Below are 27,230 nucleotides of genomic sequence, written 5' to 3'. Positions count from 1 at the left end.
CTCAATCACCTTGCTGAAGAGTGAAATTCTGTTTAGGGTAGGCCTTAGCCTACATTTATGGTTAAATAAATGCATGTTAAGAAACTCCATGCATGTTGCGAACAGGCTACATTTTTAGAAAGGCTGTTTCACCTATGTGACTAGCTTTAAAAAAATAGCTGGAATTTTTTTCATTGTTGCTTAAGGTTTTATATGATTGAACTTATATGTCTTATATGATTGAAGCAGTGAAAGTACTAAGATTGCTTCTTTCCTTCTTTCTTCAGAACAAGTCCTTTCGGCAAGTTACTTCAAAAAACTGAAGCTCAGTTTCAGCCAGAAAGTTGAACAAAAATCTTTTGTAGGGATACATTAGTAGTGGGGTCTAGGATTGCTGACTGACTTGGAGAATCCCTTTAACAGAGACTGAATGGGATGTTATTTAGCAAGTGAAGCTATTTACCCCAGTGCCCTGAAAATTTTCAATTATCTATTTCCATACTTCTCATCTTTATTAGAGAAACAGGGCATTTTACTCCAGATCAGTTAGCAATGCTAGTGGGGACAGAATATTTTTGGGGAAGGTTATTTTTTAAAGACAACAAAGCAGGTCTACTAAGAATCTTACGTAGTTCTATTGTGGTACTTACTCCCAGAAAGTGTTCTTATACAAGCTATAAAAAGGTAGTAAAATATTTCCATATGTAAACATCTATGAAAGACTCAACTTTGAGTTTCACCCTTAACAGAATTTAAATTGAGGATTCATAGGAACAGGGCATTCTCGTCTGTGGCCCCTGTTTTCTGTAGCCATTTTGTTAAGATCCCCAGAGTCCTTTCTCTGATTACCTTTAGGAACCATGTTGAGATTTTTTTTAAAAAAAAGTCAGGCTTTTTGTACATGATCAGGAGATAAGGGCTGTTCATTTATGTGTCCTGACTGCTTGAGTGAATTTTAAATACTGCCATTTGAAACTTAATTGCAAGTCATCTTGAGAGTCAAAGCCAAGTTAAAAAAGAACATAAAAATAAGCTATGACTCAGAGATTGAAGACAACATGTGAAGATCTTCTCTGGCCCATGTCACCCACCCCCATAACACACACACACACACACACACACACACACACACACACACACACACAATGCAGAATGATGAAAACCCAAAGAGCAATTGCCTCCATTAAACAGTGCTAATTTATCTGGACCATGTTGTTAGTGTCTAATTAGCCGTACCTTATTCTCCAAATAGATACAAATGAAAGACACATTGACTGAAGCAAGAAATGGCTTAACTGATTTTTACTCAAGTGTGAAGCAAGTAACCCATTATGAAAGAAGAGAGGGAAAAGGGGAGAGAACAACCCATCAGTTTTTACAGCTCAGCTTGAGCACTTGGTTTTGACATTTGAGTGACTCTCTTGTAAGGAGCCAGGCATGCTTCATTAAACATGGCCCTTAATAAATCTCCCAAGCATCGCAGCCTGAAGTAAATGACAAAAGGCCGGAACCTTTGACAGGGCTTCTAGCACTCAAACTTAAAATAAAAGACTGATCACCAAGATGTTCTAAGAAAGGAAGGGACATTTGCCAAGGATAACCAGAGTAATTCCTGACAATGTCAGCAGCTGAATTTGGTGGTCTTCGTTGGTTTTGGTGCATTTGCTGCTGCCCTTCAGCAACTGGAAATCAGAGGTATCAACCTCTGAATATGATGGAGAAGGAGTCCTTGTAGGTTTCCCACTGTGCAGTTGAGCCTGCCCTGGCAACCAGCAGTACACAAATGAACCATAGCTTTCTTGAGTAGAGGGTGCTGGGGCAGGTTATGGTGAAAGCTGAAGCTGGTGAAGCTAGCAGGCAGGGTGGCTGGTGGATGGAAAGAAGAGGCAGGAAAGAGCTATGGGGGCTTTCAAGGCAGGGAAAGAAGTAAATAGTTGGGAAGAAGGAAACTAACCCCACAATCATTTGTGGGTTCTCACTTGCATAATAATAATTGTGTGTTGTCAAGTAGCAACCAACTCATGATGACCATGAGGTTTTCAAGGCGAGCAGAGGTACTTTGCCATTGCCTTCTTCTGCATGGTAATCTCATGTGAAGATGCCTCCGTGAGCCATGGTGGCTCTTGGAACGCCCACTCGGGAACGTGCAAGTGGTCCTGGGGCTCAACCAGTGTGTCAGTGTGCCACCGCTGGACAGGCCTTTGCAGAATGGACCAAAGAAAAAGTTATGGGACCAAGAGTCACCAGATGTCTGTATCCCTGAACAAAGGTTTTAACCTCTGGTCTTTTGTGCTCCAAGTTTGGAAGTCCATCAAAAACTCTGCTATGACATCTACTTATCTAGGTAAAACTCACTGAACTAACTAAATCTGATCCTGGTGAATATTCCATGAAGTCTTAACTTACAATTGAGATGGCTCAAGTCTTAAGAAGATTAACACAAACCATGTTCGATTTAGCTGACAAGTAGATTTTGTTCTAACTCAGCATCATTTATGCATTGGCTAATTCAGTGCAGCTGTCATAATCGCAAGCTTTAAAAAAATTAGAACTCATTCTTTTGCTGATCATCAGCTCTATTTCTCATGCAAGCAAAATATAAAAATAATTTCATTAAAATGAATCTGTGACATTTCATTACACAGAAATGGTTGCTGAAGAGCCTAATAATCATTTATATTAATTGGTGCATATTTCAAAGTGTTGCTGGCAATGAACCCATATTTTGATCTCACTGAAACATCTGTAGCTGCGAAGACTGTGGGAATGTAAACCTTGGTGGGATGGGATTAATGATGTGCATTCCTGGAGTAATTTCCATAGCCTGTTTTAGATCTTGAAATACACAATTAGAAGATCAGGCTCATTCCGCACATGCAGAATAATGCACTTTCAAACTGCTTTCAGTGCTCTTTGAAGCTGTGCGGAATAGCAAAATCCACTTGCAAACAGTTGTGAAAGTGGTTTGAAAATGCATTATTTTGCCTGTGCAGAAGGGGCCCTAGTTTCAACCCAGTATATATAAACTTGCTAGTGGCTCCTTCTGCACAAGCCCCCCCCCCCATTTTTTGCAAATGTTATCAACCCCCTGCATTTGTCCGCACTCACCCCCTCGAAATCACTTCCTGGCTGCCATTTTGTGGTCATTTCAGGGTTGTTTTTTTTTACAGATTTGTAGATCTGATGCTGCAATTCTCTTGGGGTCATGTCTATGTAGCTACATAGACACAACTTTCCATTTTTTAAAAAAACCCTGATGGAAGTACAGCACAAGATGGCTGGGGCAAGCTCAGAAAATGGCACTGATGAGGAAGTCTTGGTACTACAGAGTGGCATGGGAAATGTTTTAAAGAGATCCACACAGCATGTGAAAACTGTTTGATAAAAGAAATACTTTTAGAAAACCGTTTTCCAAAAAGAATGGCTCAGAAACAGCATGCAAATAGAACCTATTCAGGCAAGAAATAAAATGTCTTGGGCTAAAAATCATGTGGAACTCCATGGAGGAAACATTTTATTTCCTGCCCCAAAATGTTTTATTTGGTTTGTGCGGAAAGTGCCAGACAGGCTATGGCCTCCACATTCTGCCTCTGAATAAGCCACTGTGGGAAACAGGATGCTTGATTATGAGATTGATCTAACTCATTTGAGTTGGTGTTCTTGCAGCGCATGAACTTATATTGATTTATATATGCCTTATATTGAGTCAGACAAATGGTCTATCCAGTTCACAGTTGTTGTCTCCTCTCACAGGTGGTTCCTGGAGATTCAGGGATGGAACTTGGGAAGAGAACTCTGCAGGGTATAATACCATAGAATCTACCCTCAAAAACTGCTGGTTATTTTCCTTGAGAGCTGATCTGTGAAATCTGGAGGTGAGTTACAATTCTGGAATATCTCCAGGTCCCACCTGGCGGCTGGCTACAGTAGTGTTTCCTGTGCCTCATTATCTCAGCATGTTAAGTTTCAGCCAACAAGCTTCATTGCTACAGCAGGACTAATAGTGAAGTGGTTATTAAATTAATTTCCACATCAGATGATCATATTTAATGATCAGCCCATGACAAATGAATTGAATGTTTAATTTTTTTCCCGAGATGTAAAGACAGACAGATGACCCAACAGGAAAAAGGTGTTATGAAAGGAAGCCTGTAAGATATTCTAACGGCTCTCATTTTAAAAACTGCCATCAGATTGTGACGGATAATGAAAGTGATTCTGCTTAGACACATTATGGGAATGACACTTCAGAGAGGTAAAATGTACTTTCATTTATTAAATGAGTGACTTAGTGCTAATGTCGAGGCTCCACAGTGAAATGTGCTAATACATTCAGAACTGTGTTCAAAAGGTGTGAAGACAGATTGAACGTGAGTATGGGAGGGAAGGGGGAGCCATTTTGTAGCTGTTTGATTTTACATAATAGGGACATTTTAAGTTCACAGGCCCACATCACTGGCGAACTATACCACCGTGAAAAAGTAAGATGGAAGAGGATGGACTTTTGATTGCTTACTTCCTCAAACAGAACAGAATTTTTAAACTTTACAGAGAAGACATTTCCAGTGATCCAAACGTGGCCATTGACTGGGAAGGAGTAGGGCAGAAAGTTTTATAAAAATTTAAAAATAATAAAATAAATAAATCTTCAGTCCACTATTCTAGTACAGTCAACACACTGTAGTCATTTTTTGTGTCATTGTACAACTCATATATAGCTGTCAGCATTAAGTATTACATATTTCTCAAATGTTGACAATGCTGGCCAAACTCTATACATAACTCAATTTGTTGCCTTGGCTACACTGGCAGTTTAACATGAATAGTTTTAGTCAGGTAGATCACCATGAATTATTCCACTTGTGAAATGGGCTTATCTGGATTTTGTCCAATAAATGTAAGAAACATTGTTTGTGAGGCTATCCAGTTGCAGTTGAGAAACTGATGGGAGAGGATGGGGCTTGTGTATATGGTGATGGTCCATGTATTGAGGCTATAGATAACCCAACATGGTCATTTGTGATCTTTCTTGTATCTAATGTTTCTCTGACCTGGGTGGCCTAAGCTAGCTTCATCTTATCAGGTCTTGGAAGCTAAGCAGGTTTGGCCCTGGTAAATGCTTGGATGCAGAGGCAGGAAAACAAAAACCACTTCTGACCGTCTTTTGCCTTAAAATGTCATGGGGTTATCATAAGTCAGCTCAACTTGATAGCATTTTCCATCACCCCCATGTTGTCACAGTGATTGGTTTGCTGTATTTCCATCACCATCACTGATAATTCTTTGTGTCTTTTAGGCTGTTTACATGGTATGTGTAATTTAAATGTACAGTTATCAGCCCTCCCCAGTGGGGGTGGGGATGTGGCAGGACAAAGATACAATTAAAATGGCCACAATTGTGACACCCCAGAAGTGAGTTCGGGACTCTCTAGGAATTGGTCAAAACATTATAGTAAAACCATAGAGTTTTCAGTGATGCTAACATTTCCACCCCCACCATTTCCACCCTCTTATTTTCTATGGACCTGTCAACTCTAATGTTATGCCATTTTTTGTTAAACACAATGTATCTTCTAACTATATAGAATGGATACAAAAATAAAGTTGAAAATTGTGTCCACTTTAACATTAATCCATACAGCATTTTTATCCCCCGCCCCTTCCAGGCAGCTCAGGGTGGCATATATGGTCTGCTCTCCTCCATTTTGTCATCACATCAATCATTTGAAGTAGTCCAGTCTGAGAAACAGTGACTGTCCCAAGATCATAATGGCTGAGGGCCTAAGCATACGTTAAAAGGGCTTATCATCTATCTTGAGCTACTACAAAGACTTTAGATTCTACATATACTTAGGGCTTTACTCAGATCTAATTCCTAGTCTTGTACATGCCCAACAGAAATTGGGACCACAGCGTGTGGGGAGAAAGAGCCTAAACCTTTCCCTGTAGCATTGTAACAATCTGACACAATTCTGGGTAGCTCCTATTTGTCCAGCTGGGAAAACATATTTGTAGCTTTTCACTACAGGAATGTTTATCCAGTGGACCAAATAGTGACTCACATGACCATTTCAGATCCAGAAAATGGTATGCGGAAGAAGGTTTCTGTACATCACGGTGGTCCTAATATGAATTTGCCCCCATGAACCTCAGAGTTGACTGAGCATGAAACTTGTAGACATCTGATGATAAGCCCTTGTGGTGGACCCAGAGAGGAAACCATGATCTTGAAGCATGTCATTATACTCTACTAGCAGGGCACCTATGCTTCGCTACGCATACTTCATCACAGGCTCTCTATGAATTTCGGGGTGACATTCAACATACTTCTTTACAGCCTGTTTGTGCACATTGGGGTGACATGCAGCATATTTCCTCACAGCCTGTCTGTAGACTGATGGGTTTGTTTTCACATATTTTGCAGCAGCTTCCTGTAGTTGTCTTTTTATAATGCAATGTGTTATTGCTCTCTTTCACCTGGTGGGCTCCAAAAGACGTCTTGTGGAAGCAGCCATTGTATTTTCGGGATGCAGAAAGGAAGTGTTCTGCAATTGGATACTGATGAGTGAGAAGGCTGTGAAGAGGTTCAGGGTAGGGTTGAAGGGCAGGGAGCTGGACTGTACCACCACTGCAGCACATTCCTGGGGACTCATCCTGGCACTTCAGAGCACGACAACAAGCACAGGGTGATCGAAGGCTGAGAGCAATAAACTTGTCTGCACAGTAATCAATCTGATGTCCATATGCAAAATCCAACAAATGTTTAGTAGTCCAAGATGATAGTGTGGTTTGTAATCTGTTTTGATAGTATTTGGCTATCAAATATGGTGTTGTTAATGTGGGGGTGGGTGGAGGAGTACTTTTTCACAGCCTGTCTGTTAACTTCGGGGTGACATTCAGCATACTTTTTTGGAGCCTGTTTGTGAACTTTGGGGTGACATGCAGCATATTTCCTCACAGCCTGTCTGTGGACTGATGGGTTTGTTTTCAAATAGGTTCACACACGTTGTGGAGAGCAGAGGTAGAGTGCAGTTAGTGAAGGACATGAAGCTGGTGGTGTTGAACTGTCACCCTTAGAATGTTCATGCAGCATGTCTGTGGACTGAGCGATTGGTTTGCCCTTACAATGTTCATGCAGATGGCCAGAGATGAGCAGTTAAAACAGTAAATAGGTAATAAATAAAATGAAAGTGAATATTTTGGGAAATCCTTTCTTAGTGAGCACCTGGAGTACGTAAGAACATAAGAACATAAGAACAAGCCAGCTGGATCAGACCAGAGTCCATCTAGTCCAGCTCTCTGCTACTCGCAGTGGCCCACCAGGTGCCTTTGGGAGTTCACATGTAGGATGTGAAAGCAATGGCCTTCTGCGGCTGTTGCTTCCGAGCACCTGGACTGTTAAGGCATTTGCAATCTCAGATCAAAGAGGATCAAGATTGGTAGCCATAAATTCACTTCTCCTCCATAAATCTGTCCAAGCCCCAAGCCGTAAGGAACAGGTGTGCCAAATTTCATGTGTGTAGCTTCAGTGGTTTTTGAGTTCTGTGCATGAGTCAGTCAGTGAGTGGTATTTCGTGTTTACAGATATAGATTAGGACTGAGAACCTAGGTCTGTCTACTCAGACTCCAACATGTCAATAATTCAATCACAGCGGAAAAGTTCAGAGTGAGGAAACAGTTGATGAAGCAAAAAGAGAAAGACTCCAATTTGATTTGTACAAGGGTGAAGTGAAATCAAAACAGGTATTATCAAGTTGAATTAACAGGGATGAGAAATCAGAGTTAGGTAGCAATTGTGTTCATACTTAGGCAGTTTGAGGTGAGCTACAACATTTTAAGAGATGGAGCCATATTTGCTGTAGGCAGCCCATTATTTTAAAAAATAGAAGCTATCACAATTGTATGTGTTTATAGTGAAGCAGTGGGTGCTTGGGAGAAAAATACTACTGTGTTCTACAATGAATACAATAATAATTCTCATTATCACATTTGCTTCGATAAATGTTTGTAGTTTCATGGCCAGTTTCCCACATTCTAGGGATGTGGATAATTACTGTGTCTTCACACTAGAGATAACATATTGAAACACTCAATTTTTTGTTTTTAATACTGTTTTTAATAGGATGAACCTCAGAATAACTCAATTATTGTAATAACTCAAAGGCTGTTGGAGTCAGGACACAAGTTAGCATTTTTTTTTCCTGTGGTATAATAATACCAGAAGGATAATAATACTTTTTCATTTATTTAAACACATAATATGCCATGTTTCTGGGCCCCAAGTAGCTCTCACAAAGCATACGCACAAATGCACCCTTTTCATTCCTTTGTGTTTTCAGATGTGGCTTGCACAAGCTTTTTTTTGCCCTGCTCATTTTTGTGACTGATGATCTCAAATTATTCATACTTGTTTGGCCAATTTTATGCCATTAAGTGAAAAGATTATTTGGAGAAATGTTTATTTTAAAAGAAAATAAATTGATGTACAACTGTTTTTAGGACTGCTTCGGAAGTTACAACTTGTCTTGAAAGCAGCTGCATGGGTCCTTATGGTGACACCGTGGACAGGACAAAGCCAACTAGGACTTCATCAGCTGCACTGGTTCCAAATGGAATACCATGTCAGATTCAAGGTGAATTCTAGCATTCTAATCCCTTCTAACATTAAAATACTAGCATTCAAACCCCTAAATCAGTGGTTCCCAAACTTTTTCAGGATGCCACCCCTTTGGCTCCCAAGCCACATCCCTAATGTGCACCCCCCCTCCAAAAAAATATACAAACACACACCCTTTTCCTTGGTGTTAGGTCTACTGCAAATTCAAACAAATTCTAACACTGTAAATGCCACGTGTATTTCACAAATAAAACATGACCTAGTAAAAGTATGTTTTTTGCCATACTTAAAGGGTATGTTTGCATCTAACTTGTTATGTCTTCATAGTTTCAATGACATGGATGTGCTTGGTGTAGGGATATCAGTTTCTCAATATCAGGCTGCAAGGCACTAAGAAGTAGTCTTGGATCCCCAAATGCAATAATTTTCAGCCTGTTTCTCTGCTTGGAAAGAAGCTGGATGATTGCACTGAAGTCTTGCTCTACTAAAAATTTTGTTGAGAAGGCAATAAAGTACATCTTATCCCACAGAAATGAGACCTAGGCTTTGCCAGATTTGCTTCAGTTCCATAGGACCTGTATGCTGTTCCACAAGGCCTATGGTTAAAGGCAGTAATGGGTTTCCACTGGCCCCCCTTTCTCTGCCTTTGCCCCTTCTTCCCTTCCCTTGTGTTTGGATGTTGATTCATGCTTATATGATTTTATGCTTATAATTGTTTTCCCATTGACTTTCACTTATTAAAGTGGTTATGTTAATGCATTTTATATCAGTGGTTGATTTTATTGTACATGTTGGAATTGTTGTGAGACACCCTGAACACATTGACAGAGAAGGAAGATCTATAAATCAAATAAGTAAATTAAACTCAATGTTTGAGTTGCATGAGGGAGAACCCTAACTGAAGTGGGGATTTTGATTTTTGGTGTAATGGTTAGAATGCTAGATTAGATCTGGGAAACCCAGGCTTAAATCTCCGGCTGTTTCCACACGGGTGGAAAACAGCGCCCTAGGAACAGTAAAACACTGTCCCTGGGGCTCTGTTCACACAGCAGGCACTGCTGCATTGCAGCGGCACTGTGCTCACCCCCCACAAGCGGTGTGAAGACGCCACTTTTAAACCTCACTCAGGGGGCGAGGGTTTTTTTTTCCGGGTGGAAGCTGGCATTTTTCCTGCGGCCCTCCCAAATGGCTCTTACCTCCTGTCACCTTTCATTGCGTTGTGGAGGCCAGGGGACATGCCTCCTGACCTCTGACCCTAGAGCCATCGCTCTGGCCACGGGGGCATGTCCCCTGGCCTCCACAACATGAAATAAGGTGACATTAGGTAAGAGCCATTTGGGAGTGGCGCAGCCTGTGCGAAGGTTGCGCCATTGGCTGCACACCTAGCAAGACCGTTATGTGAATGGTCCTGGGCGGTGCATCAGCATAAACAATGCTGATGCACCCCTCCTCAGCTGGCCATGCAGAAATGGCCTCCGCTTTGCCATGCAAGCTTATTGGATTAATGTGGTCAAGTCATTGGTCCTTTCCGCACAACAGAAAAAAATGTTTTGAGGCTGAAATATGAAACATTTTCTGGTGGAATTCCGCACAACTAACATTTGGGAAACATTTTTTTTTTAATTTAGTAAAAATTGTCATTCTGACTGCCAGCCACTTTTGTGCAATATTGTAATATTGTGCAATATTGGCTATTGTGTAATATTGGCTATCATTCAGTATTGACTATCATTTATACCTATGCTGAATCAGACCATTGGTCCATCATTGGTCCATCAGAGACAGTACTGTCTGCTCAAATTGGCAGTGGCTTTTCACATTCTCAGGCAAATATCATTCAAATCACTGTCACCTAACTGGAGATGTCAGGGTTTGAACCTGGGACCTTTTGCATTCTAAGCAGGTGCTCTAACACTGAGCCACAGCTCCCCCTCCCCCCTGAACCTTAATGTTACATAGTTGGAACCTGAACGCATCCAAAGAAGGGCAGTTATTCTTCCCAAGGAAGAATAAGGCAGTTATTCCTTCCAAGAAAAGCATCATATACATTACAGAACTCTTCCTGATATTTTAAAGCAAACGACAATATGTTTGGCAATTACAGATATAATAAAGCTACTATACTTCAATTAATCTCCAGGAAATCTAGCATTATATCCTGACATTTTCTGCCTGCTAAGCAAACCTATATCTACTTACATTGGCTGGGCCATTAGTCATGTGAAAATCATCCCTTCCTCAAACATAAATCCTGTAGTAAATAGTAAACCTTATTTTTAAATTGTCACTCTCTTTAATGACAATGTCACTAGTATGTAAATGAGACTATCTAGATGTGAACATTTTCCAAGAGGTGCATGATGTTTTCTTTCTCTTTATAATTGGCTTAATTCCATTTTCAATTTGATCCAATTTTCTTTGAATGAGTTCAGGCTCACTTGCCAAAATGTCAATATACATCTTCTCAGTATTGAGCAGGATTTGTTTTCTAAAAATGCATTTGGAAACCACAAGGTGACAAGCAAATGACAAAAAGCAGGGATTATTGTTGCAGAATAGATGTAGTGGAGGTTGGCAGAAAAGGAATTCATTGAAAAGTTGTTTGCCAAGGGCCACTGCCAATGTACCTGACTAGGATGACGGCACCACATTGCCAGGTATGGTTTTTCATAGAAATGAAATAACATGTGCAGTTTCCCTCCTGTTTCCAAACTTATGTGAACATTGTGTACACTTTATGGTCCATAAACTGTTGGAAATGTATAAATGTTTATGGTTAATTATATGTAAATTTAGGCACATTTAGCTACACAATAAGTAGCTTCCTTAAATAAATATAACTTCATTAAATTGCACATTAGCAATGATTTTGTGTTTGCAAAACAGATGTTTTAAAATCACAGTCACCTTGCTGGCAACATGTGCTTTCTGTTAAGCTGTGCACCTCACATACTCACATTTATGATTCCCTCACAATTTAGAATGGCCAGCATTTCGAGGAATTTTGCAAATATGCAGCAATGCCATTCAGCACAGCAGGTGGCCAGGTACCCAGTGGTGATGCATTTTCACAATGCACTGGCTTGCTTGAATTATGCATCCTCCATGGACATAATTTAAAATCAGAAACATCAGATCGTGCGCGATACTTCTGTCCAGGTGGCAGAATTCATCATATTGGTGTCTGCTTCAAACTTACAAGATTGAAGTGGAACTGGTAACCAGGCAGACAAAAGAAGTGAAACTCAGATATCACAGAAGCAAGGTGCTCATCTTATTCCTACTGAAGGATGCTGCAAATTCTGTTGCTAACGTGTCTGGCAGATGAATTTACAGTGTCAGTCAGATATGAGGAGATCACCCAGCCTTGTTTAGTTCATGACAAACAGACATGGAGCCTGCCAAACAGATTTGCACCAGGTTATTGCAAAACTGTATATGTGCAAAGATGGTGCTTTCGAACCCATTTGAAGCTATTGCTATCACCAGGGACTACTTAGACACCAAAGGGTAGATTTTTACTGAAACACAGCATTTGTTTATGACTAATTTATATGATTTATGACTGATTTAATTGTCTATTTAAACATTTGCCTGCTGAGCAGAGTTGTTACACAGCAAGGGCGAGGAGGGGTGGATATTAGAAATTGATTGAGTTGTGTGAGAAGAGCAAATTGCATGGTTAGGAAGGAACAGAAGTCCTATTTGCATGTTAACAGTGATTGCATGTATATCCTGCTTGTACATGCATACATCTGTTTGTAAGAAAAAGCCAGCATGCATTTGCTTTATGAATGCATCAACTGTAACAAAAGAATTAATCAACACACATAACAAGAACTGTAACATGAGAATTACTCAACACATACACCAAGAACAATCAAGTGTACACTGCACATGGATTGTACCTGCATTAATTATAGCTTGGAAACAGGCCTACAGTGAACCAATGTACTGAACAGCCCTGAACAAGTCAACAAACAATCAAACCAATCATTGAAAAACCAGCTCCCTGTTCATGACCAGCAAACAGGATCTGAGCTGGACTGTCTTACGTTGGAAAACTGCCACTTTCAACAACACCAAGCCAACAAAATGAAACACTTGCAAAACAACATTTTGTCCTAATTGGTGTTTTCGGTTGATAAGGGGGCAGTCATGACAAAGCAGTGCAAAACTACATAGCTGCTATCCATGACTGCACACTACCAATGAATAAATATTGAGTTGGTGGAAGTGGTGGAAAGCATTGTCAAATAACAGCTGCATTATGGTGACCCCATAACAGTAGCATAGCACCAAGGGGGCAGAGGGATGTGCGGCGCACCTTGTGTGTGCCCCTGTGGGAGCATGGTGAGGGCGTTATGGGGGTGCTCCAGGGGTGTTTGATTGAAAGGGGGAAATATAGAGAGAAAAAGTGGGTGCACAGTCAACATGTATCGGTCCCACAGCTGGTCCGGGCATTTCACCGTGCCTACCCGGACAGGCTGAGTGGGGGAGGTCTTAGAGGGAGTGGGATGTCAGGACTGCAATTTCCAGCAATCACCAGTTCCCGCCTTTTTGCATTAGAGCAGGAAACCAAGCTGGGGAGCTACGTCAGACCAAAACTATGTAGCTCTGTCAAAACCAATGGGAGACCAAGGACAGGGGCAGAGGGGAAAAGCTGATTGGTTACTGTCTGTTTTGAAAATAGAATAAATACTGGAACTGAAATACTGAAAATAGAATAAATACTGGAATCCTCAGTTCCAGCACCTTGTAGTTAGGGCGACCCAAGTCAATAAAGTTCTTCTTTTAACGTTGACTTTGAGTGGTGTTCAGCCTTACAATATTTAAACAGGATGGCTTACAATCCACAATCAAAAACAGGTCAAGAACAAAAATGATGGATAAGGAACAGAAGATGAGGAAAGCAGTGTGAGAATGCACATGCACAGAACATTGTTTGCCCAGCCCTGAATGTTCTAAACAAGCATCCCTTTTTTCCTTTCAAATTAAGCATATGCTACTTAAAATTTGCCATAAAATTGCATCCCAGACAGAGGGATATTTGACCATTCCTGTTTGGAACTCGTACCCACAACTGTGACAGCATAATTTTCTGTTGAATTCAGCTAGCCAGGCATACTTTTGCTAGCACGAAGAAGCCGGTACTTATTAAACTTCTCTGTAGCTAATGGCCAGGGTCAGATTAAGACCTTTAATGGTCCTAAACACTGAAAAGATTCTGGTACCCCCATATTTTGTATATGTAATTCAAAATAAAAACAAGATTGAACCATATATGTATATATTAATAAATATTGTTAATTGTATGAAACAAAACACCTATTATTCCATTGCTTTCTTGCCTTGAAGATACATAGCATTTTAACTAACATGAACCGAAGATGTAAAATAATGTTTATTGTTGCTTATTTACAACTTCGTTCATACTTCAAAAAGTTTTCCCCTGCATTTTAATGGCAAAGTCTTTGATCATATCTCAAAATTAAACTGACATTACAAATCTGCTTCAATATTTAGCCCTGATTTGGCCCTGTTTGAGCCCACCTTTTCTTACAACATTAGCACACATGTTGTGGCACATTGAGTGAGCGACTGAGCACCACTTGCCTTCTTTACTCACAAGTGACGTCACGCTTGTCAAGTATTGTCATACTGAACATACTGCCACCAGGGGCTGATGGGAACTGTAATCCATGAACATCTGGAGAGCCACAGGTTGAGACCCTTTTTCTAAAGCAAGCTGAGGTTGCTCCACCACAGTGGACTACATGACAGTTGCCAGATTCCAATTTTGTTGTATTCCCAAGATTAGAATATATTAGTAACCTTTTCAATACTATAATTATATTAAGTTTTTTCCCCATTTATTGTGAGGTCCCCATTTTTATGGGTCCTGGTTCAACATGGTCCATTGTAAATCTGGCACTGGGGGGAAAAAACCCAAAACCTCCTTACTTGAGGCCCTAAGCACATGCTTATTTGCTTAATGGTTTTTTCCAGGACTGCAGATTGCTGTTTAGGAGGCTAGTGATGGGCTAGCTACATCAGTGGTAACCTTAGTTGTTAACTTGGCTCTGTAAGACACTATAGGAAGCAAAGTCATCTGTGTTTACAAAATCCCTCAAAATAGCTCATTTGGTATATGTCATGACAAGCCTTTCATTCCTTTCTCTCTTTCTCTGCTAGTTATTCCTCCATATTATAGGAAATGCAAACACAGTTATTCTTGGTCAGATTTTTAAAATCAAACAAGCAAGAAATAACTTGGCATTCTTTGATCTAAAAAAAAAGCACCACCATAAAATTGTTTGGACATGATTAAAAAATAAAAAAAAATTGACATCACAGCTCAGCTTCACATCTTTTATTCTTTTTCATAAAGAAATGCCAAACAAGAGGATAAAAATAATTGATCAAATAAACACAGAGACATATGTATACAGAGCATAAAACTTTTATGGCACTGAATAATTTGGGAATTATGCTAGCAAGAGCAATAACTTACACTACCCAAAAGCAATGCAGTACTTTTATGATTTTCTTATCTTCTAACCAAACTATAAAGTAAAACATTTTTTTAAAATCAAGTGTTTTGTTTTAATGTTACTGTGATGGATACACCATTGCTTATGGTTTACCATGGACACATCTCGTAACAACCTTTATGATGGAAGAAGGGACTGACAAAAGAGTCTTTATTTTAATGCAAATTTTACTGAAGGAAAGAGAAATGTTCCCCATTAAAATTAATGCATTTCCAGTATTTTTGTGTATAAATGGCATACAATCATGTATAAGCAGTGTTTAAATGGAGTAAAATGACAGAACCAAAACAAAAAAAAACAAAATAATGATGAATGACAAGAGAAACTAAGCCTAGTGACATATCAAATAAAATAATCTTAGAAAAGGAATCAAGATGATCTCACTGGCTCATTTTCTAGCTCTGGCCAAATAATTAAGGAAGCAACAGAGATTTGGGCAATGGAACTGGTGGATTTACACTGACAAGAGAACCTTCAACTAGGGATGCTTGAACACCCACCAGTTCAGGTTCTGCTTACTAGTCACCAGTTGAGATCCAGATATTCAAGGGGGTGTTTGATTGGGCATAAGCATATAGGGTACAGATCTTAACTCTTTGTTCTCTTTAGAAAAAGAAGGAAAAAACCAGAAGAGGTGAATTTTAATATGTAGTTAAACTGAGTCAGACCTGGTAGGTCTTTCCTTCAAATAAGGAGTCTGAAATTAGGTGAACAGTCATATAAATTGAGGGCTTTTGTGGATGATGTGGTGTTTACATTAGAAAAGCCAATTCAAAATGTGGAAAAAGTGTTAAACAAAACAAAGAGTTTGGAGATTTGCAGAGGAGTATCTAGGCAAACTGGAGCCCGGGAACAAAACCTGAGTTTGGCACCCCCCCGGTATGGGCGGCCACCCTCCCCCACCACAACCAAACAATGATTTTTGTACCAGCTCACAAAACACCTCCCACCCCCAGCAAAATATACATGTCTGTCTCCCCACCAACTCTGTTTCCTAATTTTGTCCTCACACCAACCCTATGAGGTAGGTTGTAAGCCTGAGAAACAGCTCCAAGCCAGAGCAAGTGGGTATTAAGCATGTAAATCTCTCACAAATCACCCCCAGCAAAACATTTACCAAAAAAATGTCAGCATCCTCTCTCACAAAATACCTCCAGTGGAATCCACCCCCAAACAGTATCACTATCAATGGTGTTTAAGCTAGGGAGCCCAGATACATCTTTTAACTCCACTTTAAAGGGAGAATCTGGGGTCCCCAGTTAAAACAACATTGAAAGTGATGCTGTTTTGGGGTGTATTCTCCCCCACCCTAAAACAGCATCACTTTCAATGTTTAAACTGCGGACCTCACATTCTCCCTTTAAGTCCATGCCAAAGTGGGTGGATTTAAAAGGAGAATCTGGGAAAATTTGGGGGGGGGTGCCTGCTGTCAGGGGTTAATTGTTAAGCAATTGTTAATCTAGCAGCACCAATCTTTCAGGACATCTTTAGGAGACTCTCCTGATGATATCACCCAGGTTTGATGAGGTTTGATTGAGGGAGTCCAAAGTTATAGACTCTCAAAGGTGTAGCCCCATCTCCTATTAGCTCCCATCTACCTGAAACAGCATCACTTATTATTTATTTATTTATTTATTTATTTATTTATTTATTTATTGCTTGGACTTTTATACCGCCCCATCCCCGAGGGGCTCTTTCAACTTTCAATGTTGTTTAAACTAGGGAGCCCAGAGTCTCCCTTTAAGGGTGGATTTAAAAGGAGTTTAAAAGGTGGATTTAAAAGGAGTTTAAAAGGTGGATTTAAAAGGAGTTTAAACAACATTAAAAGTGATGCTGTTTCAGGGTGGATTCCCCCCCTTCAAAAAATAGCATCACTTTCAATGTTGTTTAAACTAGGCAGCCCTGAGTGTGTTCAGATTTGTGTGTTGGGATATGTTCTATAATGTGATGGTGACGTTGAGATGACCTGGTGCAAAAAATGTTGTTTGGTTGTGGTGGGGGAGGGATACTGCCCATATGGGGGGGCGCAAAACTCAGTTTTTTCCCCGGGCTCCATTTTCCCTAGCTACACCTCTGGCCAACTGACAGAGAGTTGCTAAATTTCCAAGATGACAAATGTGAACTACCTTCACAAGTGACATTTTATGTGGGCTCAGTTTTCAATTTATCTCCACTGCTACACTTGTCTCAAATTGGTGAAAACCAAAATTAGATTAATTAGAACTGTATTCTAGTTCAAAGCAATGCAGCATTTATTTGTTATTTTTTTCCTAATCTATGACCCTTTTGTCTGGTACATTTTTAGAGAACACAGATCTAGCACATAGTACAAACCTCTGTGAGTGCCAAAGTCTCCTGCTTACCACCCACAGAATTGGCAAACGTCATCACAGGTTAGCAGGGTGAATGTCCATGAAAACCTATTTGGAGCTTAGGTAGGTATGATTAGCTTAGTATGTCTGAAGACAGGCAAACAATACTGCTGCGTCACATCACTTGAAGACCTCCTCCACCAGAGTATAGCGAGATCCAAAACTTAGTTATACTTTCCTTTCTGTTATCCTGTCAGGGATGAATTCCCACACACATGCTACTCTGTAGAAGGTGCCATTGCTTTGTATGGGCCAGGGTAGAACTGGATCCACCTTTGAGTCCTCAGTATTTATCAGCACCTTTGCTCTCTTCCCATCCCTAAGCCCTCACAACTCTTTTCATCGATCCCAGGATGTGATATCACCTGAGAGGTCCAGATTTGACTTTCTTATGTAACGTCACAGTCCCCAGAATGTATTTCCTGTCTTCAAAGATTCAACTCATAGAGATTCATTTCCAGGACTTGTTTCTAGGCTGCAATATCAGATTGCACACAATTATAGTTCAATCCCAATCCAGTTACTTCCAGTGGGAAATAACTTCTATGAATAGATAGATGGGGTGGTCATGGAAAAACCCCTAAACCCCTGTTGTAGCTAATTTTAACATGGAACACTTTGAAAAAAAACATGCCCTAGAAGCAGCACCACAAAAATGCCCAGTGTGGTTCCAAATAGTTGATTATACTTTCACCATTTGGAGCCACGGCAAGGAAGAATTGATGAAATTTCCGAACCACCTTAATAGTATTCATCTCACCATGGGAAAAGAAAAAGAAGGAAAACTGCCATTTCTGCATGGCATGGTCATCCTCGAAACAAACAAATAATTGGCCCACAGAGTCTATGAATGTCCCCTACCATTGTTCACTCTGTGGGAAGACATAGGGTGCAATCCCCAACAAAAGGAAATGGAGTTGAGGGGGCTCAGATGGGCACCACCTAGGAGCTGGCCTGCCGCTGCGGTGCCCAGCCTGCTGCTGCTGTGCCTGGCAAGCCACCCCTGCCCCTAAGCAGGGGGGTGGGGGTGAGGCGCCCGGAGGAGGTGTTGTCCCCACACACCATTTCCCCCCGATGTGCCTCTGACTCCACTCAGATGCATGCAAATGTGTCTCACCCCTCCCCATCTGGGAGATGGACAAAACATATATCTCACCACACAATCACTGCACACTGTGCCATGGAAAGAAACACAATTTACCATGAAATGCCACTGAAGATGCCAGCCATAGATGTTGGAGGAACATTAGGAGCAAAAAACTACCAAACCATGCCAATGCAGTCCAAAAAAACTCACAACACCCAGACTGAACACACTTTGCATCAGGGTCAACATTAATCAAATGGCTCTCATACCATTGCTTCTTCAATGATAGTTTGGTAAGAAGTTGGATTTTCATACTTCAGTTCTTGTGACTTGTTGACTTTGGTGGAAATTGGTATTCAAAGGGAGGCATATAGAATCAAGTTGAAATGAAACATGGTCTCTTCATTAAATGGTGAGTAATAAAATATTCAAGTCCAAGTAGGTATTTTTTCTTACTGTGTAAAACAGCTTCAAGTGAGAACAAATGCGTAAAAATAACAGGCATTTGCATCCAGCATGTTTGGTGCTTGTATATTTTTTGTATTAAATTAAGTCTGCATGAGCTTCTTGGCAAATTAGACTGTTGTGTTATCTACAGAGAGTTTCACTAGTCCCGTGTGGACTTTCATAATATGTCTGTTTAATAGATTCTAATTGTGTGGTTGTTGTTTGTTGATAGTGTTATTCAAGAAATAAAGTATGTGTCTTCACATTGTCTGGATACTTAGGATTTGGGAAAGGCAGGGCCCTACTTGGCAGGTATGGTATGGGTATGGATTTTTCCATCACTGCTTTGAATTGCAGTTTGTTTGCCAATGGGGAGCAGTTCCCTCAAACATCTGAAAACATGATTACTTGTTTATATTTATTGTTTATATTTATATATATGTATTGGTTTTATAACATCTGCAACCACAATACTACACTAAACAAGAAACCCCTACGCAACAGTGAAGCAGTTCCCTAGAACATCTGAAAGCATGGTTACTTGTAATGACTGTTGAATATAATTAAAAATTGTAATTCAAATGCATTATGCCTCTGTATTCTTGCAGTGCTATCTCACTTTTCCTCTTGTCCCCATTTCACCATACATCCAAATCTTCTAAAGAACAAAAACATACAAAAGAGGTGCTATCCTTGGTTGTGTCAAGCTTATGTTGGCAGTGGAGCTTGTTTCTCTCATATTCCCATCCTGCTAGCCTGCCTCCCAAGTGGGAATTGTCATTTTATCCAATAAGTTATGAACACAATGAAGGGTTTGAGAAATCCCATGACATAGAGTGATGAATGTAGATGTTCCAAAGCACAAAAGGGATCAACTGCACAGGTGAGTGGCTTGTGGAGTCATGAAAGGATCAATAGCCCAAGTTAAAAAAAGAAGCACCTAAACTCAAAATACATTAAAATCATTGAATGACCCAGCCACCATGTGTTGTTCCTTTCAAATTGCAAATGAGAATGCCCAACTGAAGATAAACTGCAAGAAAGTTTTCACATCTGAAGGTTGTATTGGTGAAAAAAGAAAATATAGCAGGAAGAGGAAGGGAAGGAGTTTGTGAACTACTTTGATACTTTGAGACAATTGAGAAAAGCAGGGTAGAAACTCTTCTTCTAACTCAACATAGGCTGTTTCCACATGGGCCAAAAAACAAGTAAAAGGATGGTAAAAACACCGGCCGTTTCTGCACAGCCAGCAAACAAGGATGCATCAGCATAAATTATGTTGATGCACTCACCTGGGACCGTTCTCACAGACGGTCTCAGTAGGGGTGCAGATAAAGGCACAGCTTTCGCACAGGCTGCGCCTTCCCCAGCCGGCTTATCTTCTCCTGCTGGCTGCCGTTGCATTGTGGAGGCCAGGGGATATGCAAGAGTGACGGCTCTGGAGATGAATGCCAGGAGGGGCGTATCCCCTGGCCTCCACAATGCGACAGCAGCCAGCAGGAGAAGGTTAAGTCGGGGGGGGGAGGCGGGAGGGAAACACTGCATTCCATCTGCTGCTGTTCACAAGGTGGTGGGTGGAAGGCACCACTTTTGAAAAATGAGCGAGGTTCCACAAGCAAGGTTCAAAAGTGGCGTTTCCACGTGACTTGGGTGGCGTGAACATGGCGCTGCTGTGTTGCAGCAGCGCCTGCTGTGCAAACTCCTCCCCGGGGATCGCCTTTTTGCTGTCCCTGGGGCATTGTGGAAACAGCCATCATTATGGGCAGAGAGTTTGCACAGCCACCGCCACCAAAATGCTGCTGCAGTGATACAGCAACACTCCAGTGCCTCCAAAACGGTTTCTTTGAAAATAGCTCACCGGGCGTGTCTTTTCAACAATGGTGCTCCGCAGCTGGTGTTGTGCAAAGCACCTGCCAGGAATCTGTGCTGCAGAGCCTGCCCCCACAGTGGCAGCCAATTCTGGCGCCGAACACCTGTGACGTCTACTTTGGGATAAAAGAACACCGTTTACGAAGTGCAGTCGTGCGAACCACTGCAGTTCAGCTGATCGCTACCTGACCACGCAGCACCTGCCCGTCTGAATGCTCCATGGCTGCAGCCCTGCCAATAACACCGATGGCACAATGGTGTAATTGGCTGTGCAGAAATGGCCATTGAAAACATATATGAGGTTTAGCTTTACTAGTGAGTATGCAAGTCACCTTGACATTCTTTAGGGTGAGGTCTAAAAGTGCAACTATTTTTTGTTTAGCAAAGTTTTTTTTCACTTCCACGTGTTGTTGCTAGGAACTTGATTTCCAGGCCACTTCCTATGTGCGATATAGTGAGAACACTTTCTGAGTTACTCATATTAATAACCTTGACACTGGCATTCAATATGGAGAAAAACAAGCAAAGAGAGTAAAAATAATATATCTTTTTTAAATGCAAAAAAAAAAGCAATAACTTAAGGCCTGCATGCATTATCATTCATCCTGTTCAACCTGGGTGAAAGATTCATGATGGAAAGGCATCATTAACTAGGGTTGACTGTAAATGAAAAAAAAAATTGTTGCAGCAAGTAGGCTAGAACTCAGCTTTGATGTTTTCATGTTACTGAAGATCAACCATTTAAGAGATGCCACAGAAAGAGCACTGAACAAAAACGAAAAATGAATAAATCTACGTAGTTTTTGAAAATTCTTTCCATGAATGCCAAACAGAGTAGGATTATGCATTTACCTTTACAGTATCAATGAAGAAAGGGGAAAAGCAAAACAAAATAGAGGAGATACCAATTAGTTACTTTTATTTATTTATTTATTTATTGAAAATATTTATTAGCTGCCTGTCTTCCTTATGGAGATCAAGGCAGCTTACCATATTAATAAGTACATAAAATAGTTTCTATAAAAACATAACATCAAAATTTAAAATCACAATTTAGGATTGCTGTAATGCAATGCAGTCCTAAATAAAAGCCATCTTTGGCTGTTTCCTAAAAATCCAAAATGAGAAAGCCCAGTGTACTTCTCGGGAGGGGGTTGTTCATAATCATTCAGCTGAAACCAAAAAGGCCCAGGGGTATAGCTAAGGGGCATGGGGGGCTGGATCCCCGAGCTCCACTTCCAGGGAGCACATTTAAGGGCTATCCCCCTCATAGCAGCGCCCCAGTTTGGAACTTCCCATGGAGTCTGGGGCAGGGGTGCAGCTAGGGGGTGTAGTGGTTACCTCCTCTTGCAATGCATGATGTGTTCCTGCTAATTCAGTATTCTAAAGGGCCTACCATTTTGGGTAACAAGGATCAGTATCTTCTAAAAGATTCCTTTTTTCCCAACCACCTTGATTTCACTTTTTTTGTATTTTTCCTCTCTACAATATCCTTTTTGAGATCTGATTGATGACCAGAACTACACACAGAATTCCAAATGAGCCCACATCATAGCTTTCTATGAGGGCATTACAATATTGGCCATTTTCTTTCTACTTCTTTCCTAATAATTTGTAGAATTGAGTTTGCCTTTTTCACTGCTGTCACACACTGGGTTGATATCTTCATCAAGTTTTCACTACAGCCTCAGTCTCAATATGCATCACCTTATGCTTACCCATGTTGAACTTCACTTGCCATGTTATTGCCCACTCGCCCAATTTAAAGGAGATCCCCCTGCAGCTCTTCTCAAACTGTCTTGGTTTTTGCCATCCAAATAATTTGGTAACATATGCAAAATACACTTCTCACCCCCAAGTTCCAAATAATTTGTGAAAAAATTAAATACCCACTCCAATCAGAGGCGTAGCTAGGGAAAATGGAGCCCGGGGGCAAAATCTGCGTTTTGCACCCCGCCCATGGGCAGCCACCCTCCCCCACCATGACCAAAGGCCACCCTCCCCCACTACAACCAAAGAACAATTTTTGCACCAGCTCATCTCAAAGCCATCATCACATAGAACATGTCTCAACTCACAAATCTGAACGCAGCAATGTGTCATGGAACAGAGCAGATATTAAAATTTTTGACATTTTCAAAATGCTTTCAAAATGTTTAATCACTGTTATAACACTTAAAAGTATTTAAGTGTAATATGACTTAAAATGCTTTCAAAATGTTTTATTACTGAGGTGAATAATGTTTTATTACCCTTCACAAATTCCTTTACATTTCTCTGGTGGTTAGAAGAAAACAATATATATTGTGTAGAGGATAGTACCAGTATTTGGCACACATGAATTGTTCACATTTTTGTAATACACATAAAATATTATTTCAGTGCTGTATTGTTTATTATAGCAACCACCTTATATATAAATTCAGAGAGGGTTGGATCCGAGCTTTCTGCAAACTATCTCAGTTCACTTTTGTACAAAAGGTCTTTGTTATTTTTTTTCTCTTTGCAGTTTGGCCTCTTCTCCCCCCTCCCCCCCAGCCACTCCAGAACGTCAGAGGAATGCCAGGAATAGAATGAGATGTGGCATGGGGGATTGCTTCCACAAGGAAAAATCAGCAGTAATTTCATTTTACATGAGCTTTTCCTTTGCTCATGTAATGGGTGCTCAAGGTGGGAGAGGATTTCTGCCAACTCCCCCTCTTCATACAGGAAGTTGCTACAAGATTGCTTTTGGAACGGAAGCATCCCACAAAGCACCCAAAAGATTTTACTTTTAACTTTCATGGAGGGAAGAAGGTCATCTTTTAAAACTTACCAGGGCAGTTTTGAGAACAGCATGCTGCATGCAAGATCTGTTCTCTCAGCTAGCTCCATCCCAGCCCTTTCGTCAGTATTCTAGCCTTCATGAGACAAAACTGAAACTAAACAGAGCCAATGAGAAGAAGGCTCATTTGCATGCAGGCTCTGATGATGATTGGGGGGGGGGCGTTTAGAGGAAAAATCCTTTTGGGGGCAAAAGGGATGAGGGCAAATTATAAATGAGTGATTTTCAGATGCCCTGAGGATACTGGGAAACTGTAAAATGAAATTGGGACTCACCATAATTTGAGAGGTTCACCAATAGTAGAGACATAAATACCCAGCTGAGCAAGCTTTTTAAAGTATTGAGAGACACAGAGAGCCAGCCAGAGCAGGCAAGGAGGCAGACCAGGAAGACAACATAAATGAAGTCGAGCTGGAGCAGGCAGGCAAGGATGACGACGATCACAGAGGGGGCACAATTGGACAGAGGAGGGGCAGGGAGGGGGTGATGGTTGACTTTGCGCCCCCCACGTGACTCCCACGGGGAACACCTGGGACATTTAGCACCAGATGTCCCTGTGGGAGCTCCGCCACTGACCCCAATACTGCTCCTTGTGGGACCCTCAAGAGCAATCACTGTATTCAATCTCTGTGTTTCATGCCATTTAACCAACTTTTAATGCATAAGAGAACTCCTCCTCTTATTCCACCTTAAGCTTACTCAAGAGTCTTTTTAGAATAATATTATTTATTTATTTGAGGATCTTTTCTCCCCCTTTAATCCATAAACTTTTCTCAAACATGAGTAAAAACTAGACAAAAACAACTCCTCATTCACAGTTCAATATGGTTAAGAATGGCCCTTCAAATCGTTCCTATAATCCAAAGACCTGTCACATTCCAAACCAGTGTCCCTTTTGTCAGTTGCTTGTTAATTTTCTAAAATGGTGAGATTGCCTGTTTTGAAAGGACCATACCATTGAGGCTATTTGCACTGATGACCGTCAGAACGGCAGTACCAGCTCTCCCTTAGAAGCTCACTGAGCATCTGAATGCTCTGGAATGCACCTTCCTTTGAGGACTGGTTCCATTTTATTTGAATATGAATGTAAAGAATTCAAACATCCATTGTTGCAGGGCTTTCAATAGACTCCTTTTTTACAAATGGCTCCAACTGTTAAAGACTAAGCAGGAAACTGCAGTACATCATTCATCAAAGAATGTGGAACAAATTACATGTGCACTCATTAGCAATTACCTCTGAAACCTTCCTTCAGCCTACCCTACCCAGTAATGACAGCTAATAATGGGTTCCCTGACACGACTGACCTATGAGCAACCACACAAAACTGTTCAATAACCTTTAAAAAAACACATAATTATACCTACCTTTGCAGCATTCACTATTATTTCAGTGAAAGTGCATCAAGATCTTTATATATATAGTCTCTCTCTCTATGTAATACCACCCAATTCAGGGGTGGTTTGCATGAATGTTCATAGACTCAGAGCATGTCTTCCACAGACTGGGTTGAGCCTTGACTGGATTTTACGAAGGTAACACCCAGTCCAAAACACAAAGAGAAAAAAAGGGAGTCTTACAAGGCATCTCCCTAGACATATCAGCTCAAGGACCCAGAGAGTAACTTCAAGGGGTTTACTCACTTGTGTTTGATGTATGCTAGAAAACATGAAAATGAGACATCGAGAGGCACAGAAGTACAGAACAAAATCGGAACTGCAAAGGCAAAAGGGGTCTTCAAAACACACTTAAATGCAGAAGAAAAATCCGGTATATTAAATTCTCTTTGCGCGTCCTGGAACACACAGAACACAAATATCAGATTTGATCACAGACTACAAGTAATCTGATGAGGCTCTTGAACAACTTCAAAGAATGTAATTTCAAAATGTTATGATACAATGTCAAAAGACTGTGCGGGGTGTATGTGTGTGCATTTCTTCCACATCTCCTTGTATTTAGCATCAAACTTTGTCTTCTTTTTCAATCATTTTGACATTTTCTTTCTTGCTAACATTGGAAGTAACCATACCCCCCCTATCCCTAACAATATATATATATATATACCTCTAAACAAGAACTGCACTTAAAAATTCTCTTCATAGGATCCTTTAAAGATGATTATAATGAAAAAACACTCTATGAATCTCTTGTGAAATATTTATTTTATCGTGGCATGAGTACCTTCATATTTGAACATATTTATTGTTGGTGGGGGTGATGGTCAGCCACTCTTCTTTTGGGGTATAATTATGATATTTAGATAGTGGTGGTCCAAGCAGTGAGATTGATGCTTCTCTATCCATACCCTACATGTGCTGTCATTTTCTTTCCAATCAGAGATGAAAGTGGAGGGAAACGCCTGTTTACTAAGTATTTATAGGCATCTCTTATTTTCCATGACAACAGAGATATCATCTTGACACATGCCAGGTGTATTTTTACTCAAACAAATATGCTCAGTTCTTTGAATTTGTAGATACGTTGCAATGTTTAAAGTGAAAAATTACACTAAATAATGCATCTATCCTTAACTAATTTTTTAATGCTGTTATTGTATTTACAGCCCAATCCAAATGTGGGAGCAAATCAGTTTGGGGAGGTAGCGTGGGCCCACTCTGGCAGATTTGCTCTCCCCAAGGCACTGACCCTGGCAGAGGGACAATCATGCTGACGGGCAGCTGTAGTGGCCCCATGGGATGCCCAGATGCAATACTCATCACTTCATCACTTAATTGCGATGCCATACCACCGCCACCCGCTCCAGCACAGCAGAGGGGCGTGGCAGAGGTGTTCCGGGAGATGGAGCTGATTTTAATTGGGTTGCGCTGCGGTAATCTTTTGGGTGGCATAAATCCATTAAGCCCTATGGAGGGCTTTCCAGTGCCGAGTTTAGTGTGTGTGTGTGTGTTTCACCCTCCCTGTGCTGCCAAAAAGCTCTCTGGAGGTGGCAGAGTGGCACCACAGCAACACCATCCCTAGATGCTCAGGACTCTGGATTGGCTGCCAGTAGTATGGCTATAACTCCCCCACCTGTTTTTCTGTCTATCTGTGTGTAGCAATGATTTCAGGCAAACACTTGAGTCAACATTCAGGGAAAAAACTGGGTTTGCTTATTATGAACAGGGTAATGAGACTGATTGCAGAAATGTCTGTTTCAATGTGGGCAATTAAGTCCAGTCATTGATTCAGTTGCCCCATTAACCAAGTGTTACCTTCCATTTTACTGGAACATTTCAGTAAGTGCATAAGAATGTAAAAGGCTGCTCCAAACAAAAAAAAGTGCTCAAAAAATTTCCCATAAACATGGATTCTGATATATTTTCTTGAGATGCACCTTTTCTAGACCTGTTTACTAGTATTGTAGCTCAATCAGCAAATGGTTTGACATCAAAATTTAAGCTATCTTCTTAGCAATGCTGACATTCTTACATACCAAAAACAAGAACAAAATCCATTGGTGCAAAGCACTGTGTGAGGT

General features: G+C 40.7%; 1 long non-coding RNA gene across 1 annotated transcript in view; it reads left to right on the top strand.

The window, feature by feature from the left end:
• The window catches only part of LOC125442975, a 30,873-nt gene extending 21,395 nt beyond the window's left edge, over positions 1–9,478 (top strand). The window contains exons 2-3 of the long non-coding RNA XR_007246054.1: positions 3,733–3,854; positions 8,479–9,478. This is a non-coding gene — a long non-coding RNA (uncharacterized LOC125442975). The remainder of the gene's footprint in view (positions 1–3,732; positions 3,855–8,478) is intronic.
• Positions 9,479–27,230: the final 17,752 nt, after the last annotated feature.

This window comes from Sphaerodactylus townsendi, linkage group LG13, assembly GCF_021028975.2.
Source record: "Sphaerodactylus townsendi isolate TG3544 linkage group LG13, MPM_Stown_v2.3, whole genome shotgun sequence".
NCBI lineage: Eukaryota > Metazoa > Chordata > Lepidosauria > Squamata > Sphaerodactylidae > Sphaerodactylus > Sphaerodactylus townsendi.
This window is presented reverse-complemented; position numbering and strand designations above follow the sequence as displayed.